The following is a 13,211-nucleotide window of genomic DNA, read 5'->3' on the forward strand; positions in this document are numbered from 1 at the left end:
TCAAATTTGTCTGAAATATTAACTTCTTATTCAATAAATTGAAATTATTTCAGTGAAGTCATATACGAAGTACCAAAAATGTATCCAGTGTACTTTAAATTATCAATATTTTAAAAAGTTTTTTGAGTCAAGCAATCATAAATTGGGACCAGATAACCGATAAATATGAATAATCAATCCCGACTTTTCAGTTTTTACTTACCACTGAATTACCTAACATAAGTTGCTAATAAAGAATCCAACTTTTTATATGCCATATGTTATATTATGTGTATGTAGAGGAGTTTCCTCTTATTGTATATACCCTCTGTTAGCTTTTTCAATATCTGTTTTTTTTTTATTCCAAATTTATAAATCTTGTCTGAATACTGTATCGAGGAGATATACATACGAGTATACATAAACTACCCACTCCTACTACCTAAGCCGTAGGTTCTGGTAATGCCTGGCTGAAAACCACTTTCCTGGATAATACCACACTGGATATTGAATTATATCCCACAGACATTTATACAAGATACCTCACAGAGGTTAGACTCACAGCTGTTTTTCGTTCATCCAGCAGCAGGACCTTTCTGGAATTTTTCGAGTACCTAGATCACCGTCAAACCGGTTTCGAGTTATTACTATGATTATGGATCTTCATCAAGTAACAGCCGAATGAATAAGAAAAAAAAATTATATTTTCAATTGAATTATCGAGAAATTGTTCAAATGTATTAAAAAACGTATTGTACCACTTTATCGGTGGTGGTATATACACACATCAGGGTGAGTCAACAAGATTCCCTTTGTCCACTGCTATCAGGGAAAACATATCGATAAATACAGTGTTGCCTTATCATTACACACAGTGGGTCAGCACAACTGGCGACAGAGGTAAATACTAATTCCATTTAATGAAGTACAGGCAAAGAAAAAGTAGTATGGAAATATTCGGTATTCAAAATCGCAAGAAAGCTATTTCTATAGGGACGGTTGTTTGTTTAACAAAGACTAACGTATATTTACTGAGTGGATTCATCGGAATTATTTTATGCACATTAAAAACAAGATATACACTCAGAAATATCAATCATGGGAAACAAATGCTTTTAGTCAGTTTTTTTCTCCTCATTTTCTGAATTCAAGACAGCAATAAAGCCAACGTAAAAGCATCTGTTATACATTATTTATCAACCAAGTGATGGCATGCGAGGGGTGATGAACATATTGTTTACATTTAATTATATGTTTATTACAGTACTGAATTCAATTTGAAGAGTGTTACATCCAATTGTAACTAGTCTACAAGTTAAAATCGAGCTGGAAAGTGTTACATTTGATTGTAACTCGTCCACAAACCAAATTGGAGTTGGAGAGTGTTACATTCAATTGTAAGTCGTCCACAAATCAAAAGCGAGTTGGAGAGTGTTACATTCAATTGTAACTCGTCCACAAATCAAATTCAAGTTGGAGAGTGTTACATTCAATTGTAATTGGTCCACAAATCGAAATAGAGTTGGAGAGTGTTACATTCAATTGTAACTCGTCCACAAATCAAATTCAAGTTGGAGAGTGTTACATTCAATTGTAACTCGTCCACAAATCGAAATAGAGTTGGAGAGTGTTACATTCAATTGTAACTCGTCCATAAATCAAATTCAAGTTGGAGAGTGTTACATTCAATTGTAACTCGTCCACAAATCGAAATCGAGTTAAAGAGTGTTACATTCAATTGTAACTTGTCCACAAATCAAATTCAAGTGGAGAGTGTTATATTTGATTGTAACTTGCCCATGTTGAAGAACGTATTATACAGGAGAATCGTTTTGGGTTACAGCATAGCAATATGTCAGATCAGTCCGGAATCAGGCCATTTCTGTGCGATACTATTGAGAAAGCTTCCATCAGAACGGAATGGCAGAAGTGGGTAAGGGCTTTCCAGTTGTATCTGGATTCTGAAAATATTCAGAATAGCTCCAGGAAAAGAAACAAACTATTGCATCTGGGAGGAGTTCAATTACAAGAAGTAGCTTATAACATACCTGGGGCAGTTGCTGAGCACAATGAGGATGAAAATAATGATGTGTTCAAAATATTGGTGGACGCCTTGACAAAATATTTCTCGCCACTTCAAAATTCAACATTCGAAAGACATACCTTCAGCAATATCAAACCCGGGGAGGGGGAGACCCTCAATAAATTCCTCATTCGATTGAGGCAGCAGGCGACGAAATGTTCTTTTGGGAACACGGCAGATGAAGCAACGGAGATAAACATCAAGGACAAAATAATCGACCACTGGGCTCCTTTAGAACTAAAAAAGAAACTTTTAGAGAAGGAAAGAACATTGGAGGAAATTATTGACCTTTGTCAAGTCCACGAGCAAATAACAGACCAATCTAGAGCCATGGACGCTGGCACGATAAATTTGCCGGGTACGTCTGTCAACAAGATATCGGTACGTGACCAAGGAATACAGGAATGTTTCCGTTGCAGGGGAAACCACCTTGGGACAAGTTCCAATTGCCCAGCAAAGAACTCAAGGTGTCACAAATGTGACCTCGTAGGTCACTTCGCAAGCAAATGCAAGACGAAGCAGAGGAAAAGGCCTTACAGTGGGGGTAATAACGGATTCAAAAGAAAAAGGGGAACATCATCACGTGTGAATTACCTAGATCAGCAAATGTCTGATGAGGAAAACCAGCGTGAGGGGAATAACCCCAGGAGTTATGAATGTTTCAAAATCGACAACGTTAGACACCCTAAAAGCCTATTTAAACAGGATGAGCTAATTGAATGTAAAGTGGGAGGAGTGTCGATAACCCTCCTCATAGACTCTGGTTCGAAGGCAAATATTATTAATGGACTTGATTGGAAACTACTCACAAACAAAAAAGCAGTTGTCTGGAATGTTGATTTCCAAACGAGGAACACCCTCAAATCGTACGCAGCAAAACAATTTTTGGAAATTCAACTTCAGTTTCAAACAACGGTAGGCACAACGGATAAACGGGAAATAGTTACTTCTTTCTTTGTAGTTGATAGAGGAGAAATGTCAATCTTGGGAAAAGATGCAGCTAAACGGCTGGGCGTGTTGAGGTTGGGACTAGGGGTGAATCAAATAGAGCATATATTACCTTTTCCAAAAATAAAGAATGTAAAAGTATCACTGACTATTGACAAATCGGTAAAACCAGTACAACAGCCACTAAGACGCGTGCCTGTTGCAGTTGAAGCACTAGTGGAAACTAAACTTAAAGAAGCTGTATAACGTGACATCATCGAGTCCGTAGAAGGACATAGCCCATGGATCTCGCCCATTGTCATAACTTACAAGTCGAACGGTGACATCAGACTTTGTGTAGATATGCGCAGAGCAAATCGAGCGATTCTTCGAGAGAATTACCCGTTGCCGGTATTCGATTCCATCATGACAAAACTTCGAAATGCCAAGTATTTCTCGCGGTTGGACTTAGAATGGGCCTACCACCAGATCGAACTTGATGAAGAAAGTCGTCCCATTACAACATTCATAACACATAAGGGAATGTTCAGATATAAGCGTCTGATGTTTGGGGTCACATCAGCGCCTGAAATTTTCCAGAGGATTTTTGAAAATGTATTATCCAAATGCGAAAATTGTATCAATTATCTAGATGATATTATCGTTTATGGAATTACGGAACAGGAACACGACTTCGTTCTAAATAAGGTTATGGAGACGTTCCGGGAAAATAACGTATTGTTGAACAAAACAAAATGCATCACGAAGGTTCAGCAGCTACATTTCCTAGGACATAAATTATCACATAAAGGAATAGATGCGGACCAAAATAAGATCAAAGCGATATTACAATTCAGACCCCTTTCGTCAAAAAAAGAAGTACGCAGCTTCTTAGGACTGGTTACTTATCTTGGAAAATTCATACCAGATTTAGCGACTACAACTGAACCACTCCGGCAACTCACTAGGCGGGATACCAAATTTATTTGGTCGAAGGAGCATCACAGTAATTTCGAAAAACTCAAAAAAGCCTTGACGAGGCCTCCTACTCTGAGTTATTTCGATCCATTGAAGAGAACCCGATTAATAGCGGATGCCAGTCCTTTCGCATTAGGTGCAGTGCTTCTCCAATTCGAAGGCGACATACCAAGAGTTGTTTCATTCGCAAGCAAGGGTCTGTCGGACACGGAACGCCGCTACTCTCAGACGGAGAAAGAAAGTCTCGCGTTGGTTTGGGCGGTCGAACGATTCTATTATTTTTTAACAGGCGTAGAATTTGAATTGGTTACCGACCACAAACCACTAGAAGCGATATTCAAACCGACATCGAAGCCTCCAGCTCGCATTGAACGCTGGGTACTACGACTACAGTCCTTTAGATTTAAAATCATTTACCAAGCAGGAAAAGAAAACATCGCGGACTCCGTTTCAAGACTATGTCAGGTAAATAATATGGGAACGATCGATGAAGAAAGTGACCACCATATATTCTCAATTATCGAACAGAGCACCCCAAGGGCAATGTCAGTTACAGAAATCACAGCGGAAAGTCTGATAGATCCAGAGTTAGCAGACGCAGTGAACAAAGTCAAGGATGATAGCTGGGAATCGGCGGATAAGAATGTTTTTTCCCTTTCCGTTTTGAATTGACTACCCTCGGACCAATTCTCCTCAGGAACAATAAAATCGTTATACCAGCGTCGAAGAGGCCCCAAGTACTTAATCTGGCACATGAAGGCCACCCAGGTGAAACGATTATGAAACGTCGACTTAGGGCCAAGGTATGGTGGCCCTTAATTGACAAGCAGGTCGAACAATTTGTGAAACGATGCAGGAATTGTCTGTTGGTTAGCCGACCTGAAAAACCCCCACCAATGACTCGGCACATGTTCCCTAACGGTCCCTGGGAATACCTGGCCATTGATCTCATGGGACCGCTACCGAACCAAGAACAAGTTCTGGTTGTAATTGATTATTTCTCACGATACCAAAACGTTAAGTTTCTGAAAACAACAACGTCTGCTGTTATTATCAATCATCTAGAAGAAATATTTTGTCAACTTGGAATCCCGAAGTCCATTCGAGCAGACAATGGTAGACAGTTCTCTAGTAAGGAATTTCAGAAGTTTTGCGACGAAAACAATATCCAGCTAGAACACACACCACCGTATTGGCCACAAGCTAATGGAGAAGTTGAGAACATGAATAAATCCTTGCTCAAAAGGTTACAAATAAGTTATAATAATAGACGAGACTATAAAAGCGAAATCAGGAAATTTATCATGATGCATAATGTAACTCCCCATGGAACAACTGGGAAATCACCGTCGGAATTGATATTCAACAGGAGGATAAGGGACAAAATCCCTTCGGTAATTGACCTCGTTGGAGAAGAAATCGACCAAGAAGCCCAGGATAATGACTTGATCAATAAAGAAAAAGGTAAAAGGAAAGAAGATGGAAAACGGCAAGCAAAGAATAGTGACATGAAAATAGGGGACAAGGTTGTTACACAAAATATGGTGATTCCTCATAAGCTCACTTCCAGGTACAACCCCATAGAATACGTAGTTACACAACGGGTTGGAAATGAAGTAACCCTTGTTGGAGATGGGAAGACAATGAAACGGCATGTACACCACGTAAAAAAGATTCCTTCGTATAAAAATGCTGAAACAGGAAGTATACACACCACGTCATGAACTTTCAATAATACTAATTATATATTTATGATTTTCAGCCACCGGACAAGATGAAAGGCCGGAACAAATGACTACCGCCAACAGTGAGCCCGGACAACTAGAGCCACCAAACGGTCATCCACTAGTCCAGCAGTTACCCCCTAGGATAGAGCCATTGAAGCTTTTGAAAAGGGACGGAATGTGGCAGCGTACCGACACCACTGCTTTGGAATGAATCATGGAAAAGGTTGGATAATCAAAGGCGACTGGGGGAGTATGAATCAAGCACCGAGCGAGTGCAGATCTCGGGGATTAAGTTGGGATTTTGATTGTTAGTCTTGGGAAGTGAATAAAGTGTTAAGTGAAGTGTTGCCTTATCATTACACACAGTGGGTCAGCACAAATACTATCTTTTGAAATTATTTTATCGCATACTGAGTAATTCAGCGAAGCGTGGCCAAAGTAATATTTTTTTGAATGGAATACCCAGTATATGAATACGTCATTTGATTCCATATTCTTTTAGCTCTCTGAGGAATTTTAGTTTTCAAATTTCCATTACGTCAATGCCAAGTTATTTCAGAAAAACCTATTTTGCAGACAATATTTTTTTAATTCGCTACCCTCATGTCTACAGCAATTGAGTAGATTTTTTTAGGAATAGTTAGTCAACATCACTATGATAATTTCGGAAATATCTACTTTCGGAAACAATATATGGGGTGCTTGGTAAAACCGGTCGAGTTTCATTCATTTTCAAACAGACATAATTCAACTTTTTCAAATGAAACTCCCTGTATTTTTTCATTTGTATGGAATGTTTCAACATTTCACTACATTTTTTTATAAGAGGTGTACTATACGAAAAACAAATATTGTACAAATTATACCCGGTTTTATTAATTGTTATAACCACAAAAAATTCATTAATGTACGTTTACCTACTCAAAAATTTTTCCATATGAACAATAACGCCTAAATTTTTCATTGAATAGAGTTGTTCAAAAGATGTTCAAAATGACAACTATTTTCTGCCACACATAATGTCAGTCTTTTTTCAAACGAATTATCTACACGTTCCAGCATATCCTCTGGGATTTCCCTGAAAGCTGTAGTGATTCTTCGTTTCATGTCTTCTATAGATGTTGGAGGAGTTTGGTAGTCAATCCGTTTGATATAACCGCATAAAAAATACATTTTGGTCAGGTGATCTGGTTGGCCACACTCGGCTGATTCACCAAATATGCGACAAAATATTTTTAAAAGGTAGTAGTTGTCGATATGGCTGCATAAAAAATTGAGCAGTTTGAGAAATTGTTTCCTCTGATAGCAATGGACCGAGGGAATCTTGTTGACTCACCCTGTATACTATACAGCGTGACTCACGCTCGGTGGTAGGTTAGACGTTTCTGGAAAACGCAACACAGAAGTTTTCTGAAAATTTCACATCTTACATTTCTTTACCTGTTCTATCAATCTAAAATATTTTCAGCATTGCGGCGTTGCCACTTCCATAAAAAGTTCCAAGCAACTTTATTTTTTTAAATAGAACACCCCGTATATTAACACGTATTTTAAATTGCTCTCTATCGGTTTTTCAGATTGAAAAATAATTTGTGCTAAATATGGTCAAAAACATAGCCCTAGTTGAACTTAAGTACATTAGTACCCTCAATTCATGAAAAGTTAATATTTTGATGATAGTTTGGACAAAATCAAAATATTTAATTAACACCAGGAAATCGACAGGGCGTGCTAAAATTACTATTATTTCCATTATGCATAAAAGTGGTTAAAAATTCAATTTTTCAAATTAAGCCCCCTGTGTATTACTCAATAAATTGAAAGATTATGAAAAATGCTTCAAGAAGATATATCATGTCCCTTTACCTAAATCATAAAGTTTTCCTAATGAAGTCTGTTCTGGAAACTATATTTTCGAAAATTTGGTTTTAGGTACCAGTGGAATAATTATCAAGCTTATAACAGTTTGGTTACTTTTATAAGTAATTTGCAAATAGTTATCGACGGTGTTTCAAAACATCTTCCAAAATGAATGCAAATATCAATTATTCAAAAGAAGTTCTTATGAAATTATTTATTACACATGTGATCAAATCATTGTCAGAACCTGCAGAAAATTCAACCAAATTGAAATGACATCAATGACCGAGAGGAAGTTTGTAAGATTACAAAATAATTTCCTTAACTATGGCTGAAAGTTAAAAGTGCCTTCAACATTACCAAAACTCGTTACATTCAATGAGGACAATACTGTTAACGTTTTGGCATATTTTTATGCATATCCAGAACCTTCCATTCGCAATGTAGAAAAAGATTTGGGTGTATCACATGCTTCACTACAACGAATTTTGAAAAATCACGAAATGTATCCGTATAAATTTACCAAAGTTCAAGCCCTCCAAGCAGAAGACTTTGAACGTAGAGTGCATTTTTGCGAAACCCTTTTAATACATATACAAGATGATCGGGAATTTTTGTCAAAAATAATTTGGAGCAACGAATCAAAATTTAGGAGGGGTTGCATTTTTAATAGAAGAAATAAACATTTTGGGCTGATCATAATCCTCATGTGACAAAAGAAATGATTATTCAGGAAAAAATTTACCTGAATATTTTCTGTATTTTGAAGAACGATAAAATTACCCTTTTTATTTATGAAAACTCACTTAAGGCAGAGATATATCTCCAAATATTAAGAACGACTCTTATCGATTTCCTCGAAAATTTGCCTTTAGAGGAATATAGGAATTCATGGTTTCAACTGGACGGAGCACCAGCTCATTTCACCCAGGAAGTTTCCAGGAAACTTTACAAAATGTTTGACTATCGTTGGTTTGAGCGTTTTGGCCGTGGGATTGGCCACCGAGATCACCCGATCACATGCGACTTTTATTTTAAAGAGAAGGGTGTACAGTACTTCAGTGCCTACCAAAGAAGAGCTGCGAATAGTGCGGTGTGTTGAAGATCTGGATCCCCATGAAATTGAAAAAGCAGCGAAAAGTCGGGTACAAAAAAAACATTTCAAAATGTTTAGAATGTAACGGACAACATTACCAGCATTTACTGTAAAAATGTGATATTTTGTTACAATTTTGTTAATTTTAATCATCCTAATTCTGTTATTTTCTGTACTTTCACATGTTATAGCCCAAAAAAATCATAGTTTTACCTAGAAATGCCTGACTTTTGATACAGTTGTTCCCTGGAAACTATGAGTAATAGTTAGGAAAATTATTTTGTAACCTTACAAACTTCCTCTCGTTCATTACTGTTAATACAGGATACATTCGGTTGCTACAAGTTCTGACAATGATTTGATCACTTTGTTCATGTGTAATAAATAATTTCATAAGAACTCCATTTGAATAATATATATTTGCATTCATTTTGGAAGATGTTTTAAAACATCATTGATAACTATTTGTAAATTACTTATAAAAGTAACCAAACTGTTATACCTAAGCTTGATAATTCCACTGCTACCTAAAACCAAATTCTTTAAAAAAAATGATTCCAGAAGAAGTGACTTCATTAAGGAAACAGGGAAAATATACAGGTGAACAGTAGGTGATGAAAGGATGAGAGTCTGGCATTAATTGGTTTTTGTCTGAGTATTTAGGTATGCTCGGTGAGGGTAAATTAATCTAAGTTCGCATAAGCGAATATATAATGAAACTTGCTTTTTGAACCTGAAATTATTATCTAACATCAAGCCAAGATTTGTTGCCTCCGGTACTATATTTAGAGTTGTACCATTCAGAGAAATATTTACTTGAGGTAAATACCTTTGGCATAATAACTCGGGACCAAACATAAGAACCTGCGTTTTATTAGGATTGAATTGCAGTTCATGTTTCACAGAAAAATCATAAATGTTTTGAAGTTCAATATTGATGTCAGCAATAGCTTCATTCTGCAATTCTGGTTTAAACGATACATAAAGTTGGGTATCATCAACGTAAGCATGAGCATGATACTTACAGAGATTGATCTTAGTCAGTATATTTGAGGTATATAAACTAAAAAGCAAAGTATAGATCCTTGCGGAACACCGCGCATTAATCTCACCGATTCAGATAGTTCGACTTTGAGTTTCACCATTTGATGTCTATTTGTGAAGTATTTTTTCATTATCTTAACGGCTGTTTTAGAGAAGCCAATATAATTTAGCATAGATATAAGTATTTCTGGATTCAATGAGTCGAACGCTTTACTGTAGTCCAGTAAGATCAATAAGGAGATGTCTCCTGTATCTATTGCTGCCAATATGTCATCCGTTATTTTATGCAAAGCTGTTGTACAGCTATGTAGAGGCCTAAAACCCGACTGAAAGAGAGGCATTAGATTAAAGTTACTTATATATTGCCTGATTTGTTTGTTCAAAATGCGTTCCAATAACTTAGACATTGTGGGTAGAATACTTATGGGTGTGAGATCTTTGTAGTCTAAAATATCAGCTGTTTTGGGGACAGGTATAACATACACAATTTTCCATTGATTTGGGAAAAAATTTTCAAGAATACAGCTATTGACTATATGTAATAAAGCATTTTTTATTATCGGAAAGCACATATTTATCATTGTCATAATAATACCATCCACTCCAGTTCCATTAGTTTTCAAGCAATTCACTGCATCTACAACGTCTTCTTCAGATACAAGGTGAAATTCGAAATTATTTCCGTCCAGATTCGGGGATAAGTTGTTATTATAAAATTCAATATGTTCTTTGTTGTCATTATTGAAATTTGGGACACTGTTTACAAAATGTGAGTTGATCTGATTGGCGTCATTCAAATGTTCTGGGATTGCAACGAAAGGTTTTCTGCTTGTAACATTCAGGTTTCTCAGCTCTTTCCATAATTACTTCTGGTCTTTATTGGCACAAACACGGTTGAAATAAACTTTTTTTTCATGATTTATAGAAGTGTTGGTAATGTTTCGGAGATTTTTATAATGACGAAAATTGTCCTCTGATTTAGTTTGCTTGTATTTCAGTTTTGCTTTGTCTCTGAGGTTCATTAATTCTCTGAGATTATCGTTCAACCATTAATTTTACTAACCCCATTGGGGCATGACGATCAATTACTGTTAGGATAGATTCATTGAGTATTTTCAATTTTTCATCTATATTTCTGGTATAATATATTCCATGTAAATTCATTTTCTCTAGGTCGGAGCAAACCTTATTCGTATCAACTTTTTTAAAGATTCTACAGTATTTCATGACAGGTTCCAGCTTTGACATACCAAGATCTGCAAAAACCGCATCGTGTTCCGATATATCATAAACTATGACTCTAGAATTGGATATAAGTTGTGTTCGTGTAACCATTATTAAATCTATCAGTGTCGAACTTTTCTCAAACACTCTTGTTGGTGAGTTTATGATTTGCGATAGCTCGTGATCGCTCATAAAATTTTCTAAATACTTGCTTGAATAATTATTAGGATTGTAAACATCCACAAATAATATTATCAAACATTCATCGAAGAAGGAAGCAATATCTGAGCTAGGTGGGCGATAGGTTACACCACAGATGAAGTTCACAGACGTCATTTGAACTATTAACCGTAACTGCTCAATTTTTGTAGAGGTTTCATTGAGTATGAATTTAATTTTATTGGAAATATAGATGCCTATCCCGCCACCACGCGAACACCTATCTTTTCTTAAGAACTCATACCCGCTAATCGTAACTGCCGACATTTTTACTTACTCATCCAACCCTGTCTCGCTAATAGCAATAATATCACATTTATTTGTTAGGATCAAATTCTTGAAATCAGTGAATTTACCCAAAATACAACGAACATTTAAGTGCACTATTCTAATATTATTCTGTATCATATTTTAATAATAACTAAAGAAACAATATAAATATCAGGTATAGTCTATCCATTCCCAATTGGAACGGCAATCAAAATAAGAGCACTACGAGGGGTGTTCATAATCACTGCCTGGCAAATGGGAAATGTATATACTACCAGTGCTTTAATGTTCAATGCGTCCTTGGTACTGTCATAAACATTTCTTGTCTGTGGCCCCTAGTCGCCCAGATAGTTAGTAAACGTGCTATCAAATGTAGTTGCAATATTTCTTTATCAGTGCCGTGTGTTCGTGGGGTTAGGTGAGGTAGTGAGTGGTTTTACAAACCGATTTTTGAAAAAATTTTCTAGAGATCAATTACCCTAACACCAAACTGATATTTTTGCACTCGGCGCGCGTTTCGCTAACAAGGTTAGCATCTTCAGGAGAAGCAAATTGATACTGAATCTAAAGACAAGGGTTAGCTGTTTATATACCTAACATTTTTTGGTCCTATGTGGACTTTGTTAAATGATGATCATCCTAATTGATTTTTCGGTAATTAACTAGTGGAACCACTACCTGCAAATTAATTCGTCAACAATAGATTAAAGAGCGGACTTTAGATTCAGTATCAATTTGCTTCTCTTGTGCTAACCTTGTTACCGAAACGCGCGTCGAGTGCAAAAATATCAGTTTGGTGTTGGGGTAATTGATCTCTAGAAAAAGTTTTCAACTTTTACACCAAAGGTTCCAATCCCATCGTTTAAACCGATAATTGTGAAAATCTTAGTGTCTTTGGGTACTTTCATCAATGGCTTTCTGGAGACCTTTTGAAACAAATGATAACATTACGTGTGAGGAATATGTGTCAATCGTCAGGGATCCGGAATTTGAAAATAAGGACTTACATGTTCAAGTTCAGCGAGTAATTATAAATATTCATGAATGCTTGAAGAAGGAAAACTGTCACACTTCACAGAATGCTATTGTGAATAGAATATGCGAGTTAACGAAACTATCTCGTTCGACAGTTCTTCGAGTCATTAAAATAGGTTATGTCCTTGACCATGCGATGAAACGAAAACAAAGGAATACAAAGGAATACAAACGTTGATGGTGCTACAAAAGATGTGATTCGGCGAACAATTTATGGTATATACCAAAAAAATGAAGTACCAACCTTGGAAATGATTTGGTATAAATTACTCGACTATCCCGATTACAATTACAAATCTTTAGAAACACTACGAGGTGTTTTATTGTCTTGTGGTTTCAAATATAAAAAATTTAACAATCGGATGGTCATAATGGAATTGACACGCATTGTTCAACTCCGACAAGAATATTTGAGGCGAATGAAAAGCTACCGAAAATTCAGCAGACATATAATCTACATCTACGAAACTTGGTTTGACATCCATGATGTTGTCAAATATGGCGGGGTAGACGAAACCAAGTATTGTGCTTTGAACACACCTTCTTCAAGGGGAAAACGTGTTATAATTTTGCATGCCGGGAATGAAAGTGGTTTCGTACCTAACGCTTTGCTTCTGTCGGCCAAAAATATAAAAGATTTGTCTGCTGATTACCACGAAGATATGACTGCGGCTTTATTTGAAACCTGGTTTCTCTGGATTGATGACTCGTGAGTTGTTTCCAAGCGTTGTGAGGCACTTCATTGAACATACGTCCAGCACAAAAGAAA

This window comes from Leptinotarsa decemlineata, unplaced genomic scaffold (genome assembly GCF_025532065.1).
Source record: "Leptinotarsa decemlineata unplaced genomic scaffold, Ldec_3_MD MMD2_tig00026369_RagTag_RagTag, whole genome shotgun sequence".
Lineage (NCBI taxonomy): Eukaryota > Metazoa > Arthropoda > Insecta > Coleoptera > Chrysomelidae > Leptinotarsa > Leptinotarsa decemlineata.